This window comes from Martes martes (assembly GCF_963455335.1).
Source record: "Martes martes genome assembly, chromosome: 6".
Taxonomy (NCBI): domain Eukaryota; kingdom Metazoa; phylum Chordata; class Mammalia; order Carnivora; family Mustelidae; genus Martes; species Martes martes.
The window spans coordinates 52,338,943-52,349,543 of NC_137893.1; the positions used below are offsets into that span (position 1 = coordinate 52,338,943).

Here is a 10,601-nt window from a genome sequence, read left to right on the forward strand (position 1 = left end):
TGTACCACACCTTCAAAAAAAACAACTTATCAGTAGAATGTATCTATGCAATATAAAATACTAACTGAAATAAATGGTTTTTTTTTTTTCTGGTTTCTAAAACATCTGTGGTGAAATCTGTCCTATGTTCGAACTCATTCAATTCCCACCCTTCTCTCCCCTCCCAACCACACCTGATAGAAATTCTTTCTCAAACTAATATAAACTCCTCAATTTGCCATTGAATACACGATGCCTACTTCTACACTACGCATTCATCTGTTTTTCCCCAACATCTCATTGGCCAAAACAGCCATAGTTTTGTTTGAAATCTCAAACAAAAGGATTAAAGAGGGACGCCTGGGTGGCTCAGTGGGTTAAAGCCGCTGCCTTCGGCTCAGGTCATGATCCCAGGGATCAAGCCCCGCATCAGACTCTCTGCTCAGTGGGGAGCCTGCTTCCTCCCTTCTCTCTCTGCCTGCCTCTCTGCCTACTTGTGATCTGTCTGTCAAATAAATAAATAAAATCTTTAAAAAAAAAAAAAAGGATTAAAGATACATAAAATCATCTGCTCTTATCTTCAGTCATGGACAGGAAGAGCAGAGAAGCTAATACATTCCTCTTGAAAACACATACACATGAATACACTTTGTTCTTCCCCAAAATACCAAAAGGATAACAGACAGCAAATCATGCCCACAAACCAAAACACAGTTGTTTCATCTAATTTTAGAAAAAAAATAACAAGGAACTGGAGAAAATTTCTCTCTGGAATAACTCAATCCTCAAATCAGGGAAATTCAAAGAGCATAACATGGAAAAACCAACAGCCTCAATTCTCCCCTTCAGGATACTAATTCTATCAGCACCAAATGAAAACAAAGAGTATGTTTTTAGAAGATCCCAAAAAAGTATGAAATCTCTTTCTCAAAGAAGGAAAAAAAAGACCACTTACAGAGAACATTTCTAAATGTATTATTTCAAGCACAGGTGTTCTGTGATTTACCTCAAACCGGTTTCTTTTTGTATCATATTCTTTTTTTTTTTTTCCTTGAGTAGGCTCCACACCCACTTCGGAGCCCAACTTGGAGCCTGAACTCAAGACCCTGAGATCAAGACCTGAGCTGCGATCAAGAGTCAGACACTTAACTGACTGACTGAGCCATCCAGGAGGGCCCCATATTCTTTTACAGTCAAGCTTGTAAACTTATTTGTTTAAAAAAAAAAAAAAAAGACCAAATTATATCATCTATATCCAGAAGTATCCTTTATTTATATTTTAAAGTCTCATAGCCAGGTATTTGTTATTTGATTAATTTGCCCAGCCCTGCAATATGGTTGGTTCTTCCCTTTCTGGAAGCTGCGAACAAAATCCTGTATAGCTGTACTTGAGACAAGCAGTCTCAAGCATTTTGTAAATATACCATAAGATTTTGCTTAATCTGAGAAAATCTTGTACTCTTTTTCCCTGGAACCTTCAAGAGTAGAGAGAAAATATAAATTATAATCTATTGTTTTTGGAGGGAGTAATGCTCATATTAGGGACCTTCATACCATCTCATAAGAAGAGAAACACTTTTCTTTAGTAATCCTCAGGAATTTGTCCAAAATAAAAAACATGGATTTAAACTTGTATCCAGAGTTCAGGTTAACTAGGTAAAACTGGCATTAACAGAAGATAGCTGAATAAGAGTAAACTGCAACAGATTTATACAAAAGTTTAATGTGTCTTTAAAAGGACTTGGGGAGGAAGAACAATTTTTTCAGAACAGTCTTATGTCTATCAACTATTACTACATTAAGCCTGTGTTCTGGTATTTTTGCTATCAAGAGTTCAGGGAAACATAAGATACAAATTCCACAAGGCAAAGACCTCTTCTCCCAATTCTTTTTAAAAAATTAGTCATTAAAAGATCTTTTCTAATGAAAGACATGTACTTTTTCAAACCAAGACTAAGTTCAGAAACCTCACTAAGGTATAATATATTAATAAAAGGGTTTTATGTTAATAGACTTGGGTTATGTTTCTCATTGGGTTATATGGATCATAAAAGTTCCTAAGGGGACCCTGGCTGTGTCAGTCAGTAGAGCATGCAACTCTTGATCTCCAGGTCATACACTGGAGCCCCACATTGGGCACAGAGATTACCTTTAAAAAAAAAAAAAAAAAAAAAGTTCCTAGAATAACTGTCCAATTGGATGAGAAAGTGAATGAATTTTTTTCTAAGTATGTATAAAATAAGCAGTCTCAGCATTTTTGAGATGTATCACAGGTCCCAAAATTATTTAAACTACACCAAGGAAATGCTAAAAATTCCCAAAGGTTCCAATCAACGCCCTATTTATTCTCCACATTTATTCTCGAGACACTTGCTCCATCAAACCCCCCACCCCTCCTATGTATGCTCTGTTCCTGCCCTGGGAAGATGAGCCTGCATAGATCACCACCTAGGCTCCGCAGGTGGGTTCCAGCAGTGCAAGCCTGTGTACAAGACCCAAAGACAGAGGGAGGAGAGGTCATGGAATTTCCCCGTCCCCTCCCTGCCTGACTGCCTCAAAGCCACAGTTCCCTGGGGCCTTCCTCCCCAATGCCAGCTCTCAACTCTCAGTTTTGGTTATCTCTGTAGTATTAAGGGCTTCTCACCATTGCTATTCCCTGGGTGCCCCCGCCCCCCCTACCCTTGTTTGTTCTCTAACCTCTATAATCTCTTCTTTTGCACCATCCAGGATGAAATCTCTTTCCTGCTGGGAGCTTGCCTGATGAAGCTAACAATACCAAAGCTGGTTAATTCAAAACAGTAAATTATCTAAAGAAATCCAATTTAAAAAGTTTAACAAGGTCTTAAGATCTATTCAAGTGCTACTTATTATTATTTGTATAACTTTAAAAATTAAATATAACTAGCTCATTTCTAAATGAAGCTTGTTAAAAGCTGAAAAACTCATTACAATTAAAGTTAGGTGTGCAATTTAACACTGCCCCTCTCAAAGATAAATGCTTATAAACCCCAAAAAAACTTAATACACACACACACACACACACAAAATCAAGGAAGGGATTCCGGTAACTGATATTTCACTTCCTTCTACCATACACTGCTTGGTTAATCCAAACACTTTTTGTTGTTTTACTGAAGCCTTCCCAGGCATCGGATAAAGAAAAGTTTTAAACCAGTGGTTCTCAAATTTTGGTGTGCAAGTATATCAACCGAGAAACTTGTTAAAATGCTAGTGCCCAGGCTTCACCCACACCTTTCTGACAAATGTTTTTACCAGTTCCCAGATAATTGTGATTAACACTACACTTCAAAACTTCTTCAATTTGGCCAACTTTAAGATTCTACCGAAATCTCCAATACACTTTTTTCTTTTTGAATAAACATTCCACATTAAACATGGCCAAAGAAATAAAAAAACAAAAACTAACACAATAACAATAATAATGCACACTAACTACACATCACGGTGATATGTGTTCCACATGTATTATTATCTAATTCCTTCCCCACAAGAACCACACCAGGTAGGTGACACTGTTGCCTCCATTTTATAGATGAGAAAACTGAAGCCCAGAGACACTAAGTAATCTGACTACAGTAGTGACTGGCAAAATCAGAATCATCTCAGGTCTGCCAGTCCCTCTTATCTACAAGCTGGGTAAGCAAGCACTTGTATATAAATGCAACTCTGCAGTTTCAGGACTGTCACAAAAAGGATTACGCCTAAGGGCCAAGCAGTTACACAAGCGATAATCATCCCCATCCACTCCCTCCCCACAACAAGCTCTCTTGACTCTCCACCCATCACTCACCAAGGCCTTCCACCTACACAGTATGCCATCACATACTGGTAGGACATCACAACTCTGTGTGTATATCAGCACTCCTTCTACTCCTACCTACTACATGCTAGGTACATCCAAATTCCATCTCCATCAAGTACTGGCTATGAGCTTGAGCAAATTTAACATCTTATGCCTCTGTTTCCCAATCTGTAAATTGTGGGTCACAATGTCAAATGCACTAAAGTAAGTCATGTAGTGATTAACTGAAATAATGTACACAAAATACTGGCTTGACACACAAACACATAGCAAAACTCAATAAACAATAGCTGCTAATCCAACATATCAATCCTATATTCCTTTTATTTTATCTCAGCCTTGTGTTCCTGAGACTGTGATGAAAATGGAACATACTCTTACTTATCAGGAGCAGACTGGTAACAATGAACTGAAGGCCAGGAGTAGAATATTTTTGAGTAAATAAGTCTTTTAGTAACCCTCAAATTCTACCACTTTGACAACTATCTATTTCCCAACTTTAGGGTCACCCCTGTTGATTACATACTAGTATTAAGAGTCTATAATTTAACTTAATTCAAAACAACAATAAAATATCACTCAGCACAGGAACTTGGTCTTAATATATCACGGTATCATTAGCACTTAGAACTGTACCTGGTTCATGGCAGACACTCAAATATTTGTCAAATGAATGCAGGCATAAAGATACCAATGCAGACACACATTAGCTCATTAGTGAATCTTTACAAAAACAAGCATAATTATCAGGTCAATACCAATGTGTCAAGTAACAAAAGTTATTTTCAAAATTCCCCCAGAATATTTTTCTCCTTTTTTTTAAGAGCAAAACTGCGTGTGTGTGTGTGTGTGTGTGTGTTACAAAAACATAAATCCAAGCAGGCAATGAAATAAACATATTTTTTTTAAGTGTCCCATCCTGGATTCTCTGTCCTAGAATTTAGTAAACAGTTCAAGTTTAGGTTGCTCTTCTGAATGCTATGAGGTCTCCACCTTATAACCCAGTTTCTGTAGTTCAGCTCCTGACTGGAGAAGTTATCATCTACATTGTCTTCATCCCAATCTTCCTCCCAGACATTTGCACCTTCATCTTCATCTAAACCAGCCCAGAGAACTCCTTGAACTCACCGTCTTCCTCCAAGAGACCCAAGTCTACTAGCTGCATTTTTTCTGACACAGCGACCATACCCTCTGAAAACCCCCCAGGCTGAGAGGAAAGTTGAAGTCAGCTCTACCACAGAGTTCTCCTTTCTTTTTATTTACCTTTTTTTTAAAGATTTTATTCTTTTATTTGACAGACAGAGATCACAAGTAGGCAGAGAGGCAGGCAGAGAGAGAGGGGGAAGCAGTCTCCCTGCCGAGCAGAGACCGTGATGTGGGGCTCGACGCCAGGACCCTAAGATCATGACCTGAGCCGAAGGCAGAGGCTTTAACCCACTGAGCCATCCAGGCACCCCTCCTTTCTTTCTTTTTTTTATTTTTTTTTTATTTTTTTTTTTTAAAGATTTTATTTATTCATTTGACAGGCAGAAATCACAAGTAGGCAGAGAGGCAGGCAGAGAGAGAGAGGAGGAAGCAGGCTCCCCGCTGAGCAGAGAGCCCGATGTGGGGCTCGATCCCAGGACCCTGGGATCACGACCTGAACCGAAGGCAGAGGCTTTAACCCACTGAGCCATCCAGGCGCCCCCCTCCTTTCTTTCTTAAAACAAACCATGGGCTTTCCTTTAAAACTCTCCAACCAGGGGTTCTGGGTGGCAGAGTCGGTTAAGCGACAACTCTTGGTTTCAGCTCAGGTAGAGATCACAGGGTCATGAGATCAAGCCCCTCAGCAGCTCTACATTCAGCACAGAGTCAGCTTGAGATTCTCTCTTCCTCTCCCTTTGTTCTCCCTCCCCAAACTCATTCACCTGCATATGCGTGCGCATGCTCTCTCTCACTCTAAAATAAAACAATCTTGAAAAACTCTCCAATGAGGAAAAAAAAAAAAACTCTCCAATGAGAAAAGTTAATCTCCAACCTTAGCTCCATTAATCTACTAAAAATGTTAAAGGAGCCCCATAATAATGCATCCTGCTCATCTCCTACCTTATATTCAAACAAGAACAAAAACAAACCTAGTAAGTATTTAACAATTATCACTTTAGTGATGCTGACTTTTCATAATTTTTGGAACCATCCAAATTGAAGCCACAAAATTAAGTAACTGCTCATTAAGAGGTTAACCCTAACTAACACCTAGAAGATAACTGTGATCTACTATGGGAATACACAGAAGTTACCTTCTTAGCTATGTTTCTAAGCAGCCATATAAGTAACCTTGAACAAGGCACTTAATTTTTTTTGCCAACATTTTATCATCTGCAGAATAAGAGTAAGTTTACCACATCTACTTCAACAAGGTGTTTTAAGGACCAAAGATACATAAAATGATTTCCAGAACAATAAAGTGCCATACAAATGTAAGTTGTTAAATCTGATATAAATATCATCAGATTTTAAATGGATATTTCTATTCATCTTTCTTTTTATGTCTCTGTCACTCTTTATATTTCCTAGATCCAAAGATCTGCCAGTAAAAAGAACCAGTTCCCACCTACAGTCATATTCCCACCCTCAGTAAATATTTGTTGAAAAAGATGTTCATCCACATATAATAGAAATTTTAAAATTCTGCTCTATACAATACCTTACCTTGTAAAGGTTAAGCAGCAGGTTACTTTCAAATAAAATAATAAGTGACGTAACTTACATGAAAGATGCCTGTGGTTTTGTCAAGAGCACCGCCTTCCTTTGTGCACATTACTCAGCCTGGATATAAATATTCACCTATGTGAATATTACCCAAGGAATGTTCCTCAGTATTTTGGTTTCACTGGAGGCATGCCTTCTGTACAGAAAAGTACTTCCCTTCTCTTTAACACTAGCAAGATTTCTAAAGATGTCTGAGTTGTTCTTCTGGTTTTACAGTCTATGCTTCAGCACTTAAAGGGAGAAATTTTTGTGGACTTGTGGTCATTTCCCAAATTACCATGTCATTCTTATACTAAATATGAAACGTTTTCTTTCAAAACCATAAACAGAAAAAAAATTCTCACACTTACATTTTAAGATTACAGATAGTCCATTCAATTTGTCAAATAAAAGTATAGGTGTTTCAAATGACAAACTTCCTGGTTCCTCTGAATATTATATAATTCCTCAAAAACAGAATTTAAGCTTATTTGACCTTAGTTAGTTCTTAATTATCTACACATACATACATACACACATGCAGATGTCTTATAGATAATCCATTAATAATTTATATTAAGCTCTTGGATGATAAATTTTGTATTTACAGTTGAATATGAGTATCCTTGAGATGCAAAATTCCTTAGAGTTCAAACCAAATAATGAAACACCTGTAAACGTAATCACCCAACTCAGCCTTCTTACCATTTTTCTTCTCATTTACCCAACTACATTCTACTGCTGAAATGACTCCTACTTTGTGACAAAAGATGGACTTTGTGTACTCATTTTTGTCCTTTGTGTCTATTATACCACAAGGGACATTCCTGAAATAAACATGGGCCATAAAAATTTGTCCTAATAGTACAGGTGAGAATAGCACAGGTGAGAATGTAGCCATACTTTGAAAACAAGCCCCCTCACAAGGATTACAAAGTTAATTATGCAATATTTTTAAAAAATAGCTACTGCATTTATGGACAATGATCTCTTATTGGAAGAAAATATAAAGTTCTATCTGAAACAAAAAGATTGTACTATTCATTTTAACTACAGTGAAAACCAATGTTACATTACAGCCTAATCCCAATTCCTATAAACCCATCAAAATAAAAAGTGCACAATTTGTATAATATTCTGGAATTTACATCAGAAATGAGAAAGCAACACCGTATCACTGTCAAAGTTGTCAATTTAAGAATGAAAAAAAACAGAAAATTCAACATCAGTTTCAGAACCACATTCATGACCTGTATCGTCCTCACTCCTATGTGCCTTCTTCAAGTTACATTCTTTAACACAGTACCAGTTCTGCAGGTTTATTTGAGCAGTCTACCAAATGAACTGAGATCAAGGCAACCTGGTCTGGTGGAAAAGACAGGGCTTCATGGTCAGAAGACTTAGGTGTGAATCCAGACTTTGTTCCTCTGCAGTTGTAAGACCTTGAGCAAATATTTAATTCTCTAAGCTTAAATTTCTTCATATGTAAAAGGACAAGATGACCAACCTTGAAAATTATTTTATAGATAAATCCCTCAGTTAGTGTTCTGATTATGGAAGATGCCTAATAAAGGGGTAATGATCTTATGCTCCTCAAGTTCAGAAATTATTATGAAGTACCTCATTAAGGGTATCACAAACTATGAAAATTATTAAAGCTGTAATATCTTTTTCAGTCTTTTACTGAAAATGTTTTAATATACAAAAATGAAAAATTCAGAGAGGTTAGAAATCTTTTTAAAACTGACATTTTTAAATATCAAAATGAAGCTTCAATTATCAACAGTGACAACGGGTTCATTTTCCATAAAATGTTTTGGGTGTTTATATTTATTCAAACTTCACATGGTCAAAAATTTTAAAACTTTCTGAAAAGAGCTGTACTTTAGAACCCAGAGACAGCCCAGTTATCTAAACAATGGGCTACATGATACAGCACAGTCTCCAGGCAAAGTCACAACAGGATGAGAAAAGAGCCTTCAGTCTCTCTCAGATTTCCTGGCCACTATTATTTTAAAACTTGATCACATAAACATAAACAGAGGGAAAAGATCCACTTCAGATAAGTGCAATGAGTTATGATTTACGATCTCTGTTTTTAATACCTTGCATTAATTTACATTTTTATTTGTAATTGATGTAATTTTAAAAAAGCTCTTGTTCAGTAGCACCTATATAAACATAATGTAATTTACATTACATTTTTCTTGCTTGTGTTTCTAGACCCTAATGAAGAATATATGTATATTACAGTTTTATATAATGTATACTTAGAGTTTTTAATCATGATAATCTTAAAGTCATTCATCACTTCTTTTACTCCCTTTTAAAATGTCTTTGAAAACGAAAATGTAACTCAAACTGGGAGAACAATATGTCACATAGAATATAGAAATGCAATAGGCAAGTCTAAGACTAAAACGACTTCTGTTTACCACTGTGGGTATAATTTCTGCGCAACTTCAGATACACAAAATGAGCTGGATATTTAAAAGTCAATGAGTTATTTTGAACGGCTGCATTGTTTCAAGCTCTGGCTATGGCCCAGTTTGTAATATTTCTAAAATTAATGATAAAAAACACCAAGGTAATTTTTCCACTAAACAATTTCCAACTGTAAAACCAGAGCCCAACGTATCTATGAAGTTTAGTTAATTTGTACAGATATGCTGTTTTGGCTGCCAACCTTTGTACCATGACCACTCCAGCCCAAGTTCAAGATTCACATTTTATGGTGTGAATAGTTTCAAGTAAATCTTAAGAATTTCTAAAACTCTCAAACCCTGACTATATATTAAGATACACTGCATCTACACCACCAGAGCATAACAGCAAATGAAACTTTTGCTTAGCATGTACAGCGATCTGTGAAGTTGGGACAGTGTTCCTAGTTGTTCACTAATATCTGTAGATTAGGATGTAAGCATTCCTCCACCACAATTTTATGCCAGATAAAATATCACCTGTTTTCTTAAACTGTATAGAAATGGTATTTCTGACACGGATATTCTAGTAATAACCCTACCAAATTATTTTCTACTTAATAATACCTTGCTCCGGAATTGGAGCATTTTAATGGTTTTAAGGAGTTTGGGGAAATTAACAAATAAAAAAAAAACTCTTGTTCAGTAGCACCTATATAAATTAATATACTCAAAGTACTAGACAACCTGAAAACTAAAATTACAGCGTTTGACTGTCCCAGCCTGGTCTCCTACATGATTAAACTATTAATTTAATAGTGGCAGTCACCTGATCCTCATATCTTAGAACAAACGGCCCTATTCCTACACTGAATTTTAAGCTTGTTTACTTAAGAGAAAACTATCACGGAGTGTCAAGTCAGAGTGGGTCACCTGAGAGCTCTGCTTCTAACTGGGAGCGAGAGTAGATATACAAAGGTATCTTGGTGACGATAAACCCATGAAAGGGGACTCTCATTGTCCTGTGGAAATGAGAACCAGCCCTGGCACTACCGCGAGCAGCCGGCCGGGCCCACCCATCACCTGCTTCACCCGAGGCGTCCTCGGGAGGTGAAACTAGCTGTGGGCCCCCGGACTGCCGGAGGAGGCCCCGAAGCAGGGCGGGCCGGGGCAGCGAGGCCTGACGCTGACGCCCCGAAGCAGGGGCACCGCGTCACTCACCCGTGCTGAGGCGAGGGCAGGTGCGCGGCAGCGAGGCAACCTGTGGCCGGAGAGGTGACGGGAGGGGGTCAAAGGTAATGAAGTTGAGCGAAAAGCCGGCGACGTGGACAAGCTCGGAGACGGGGAGGCGGCGATCGGGATCCTGCGAGCTTCCTGCTCGGACAGATCCCGGGTCCGTCTCCGCCCGCCGGCCGGCGCCCAGCAGAGTCCCCGGCCCTGGCGCGCGCACGTCACGGCTACGGCGCGCCCAAGGGGGCGGGGGCGCCGCGGGCCGGGGCGGGCCGATCGGGCGCGCGGGTACACGGGCGCGCGCTCCAAGAGGGGGCTCTCGGCGCCCGCGGCCGCCCCGCCCCTCCGCTCGCCCCCCGCCCGCGGCACAGGGCCTCCGGGGCTGAGGTGGGCGCGCCAGCGCGGGGGAAGAGGCC

The 10,601-nt window shown here is 38.9% G+C and overlaps 1 protein-coding gene across 2 annotated transcripts in view; it reads right to left on the reverse strand.

Moving 5' to 3' along the window:
• MYO6 (myosin VI) overlaps positions 1–10,399 on the reverse strand; it is a 148,559-nt gene extending 138,160 nt beyond the window's left edge. For both annotated transcript variants that reach the window (XR_013966971.1, XM_080805710.1), the window contains exon 1: positions 10,177–10,399. The gene's annotated coding sequence lies outside the window, so the exon portion shown is untranslated. The remainder of the gene's footprint in view (positions 1–10,176) is intronic.
• Positions 10,400–10,601: the final 202 nt, after the last annotated feature.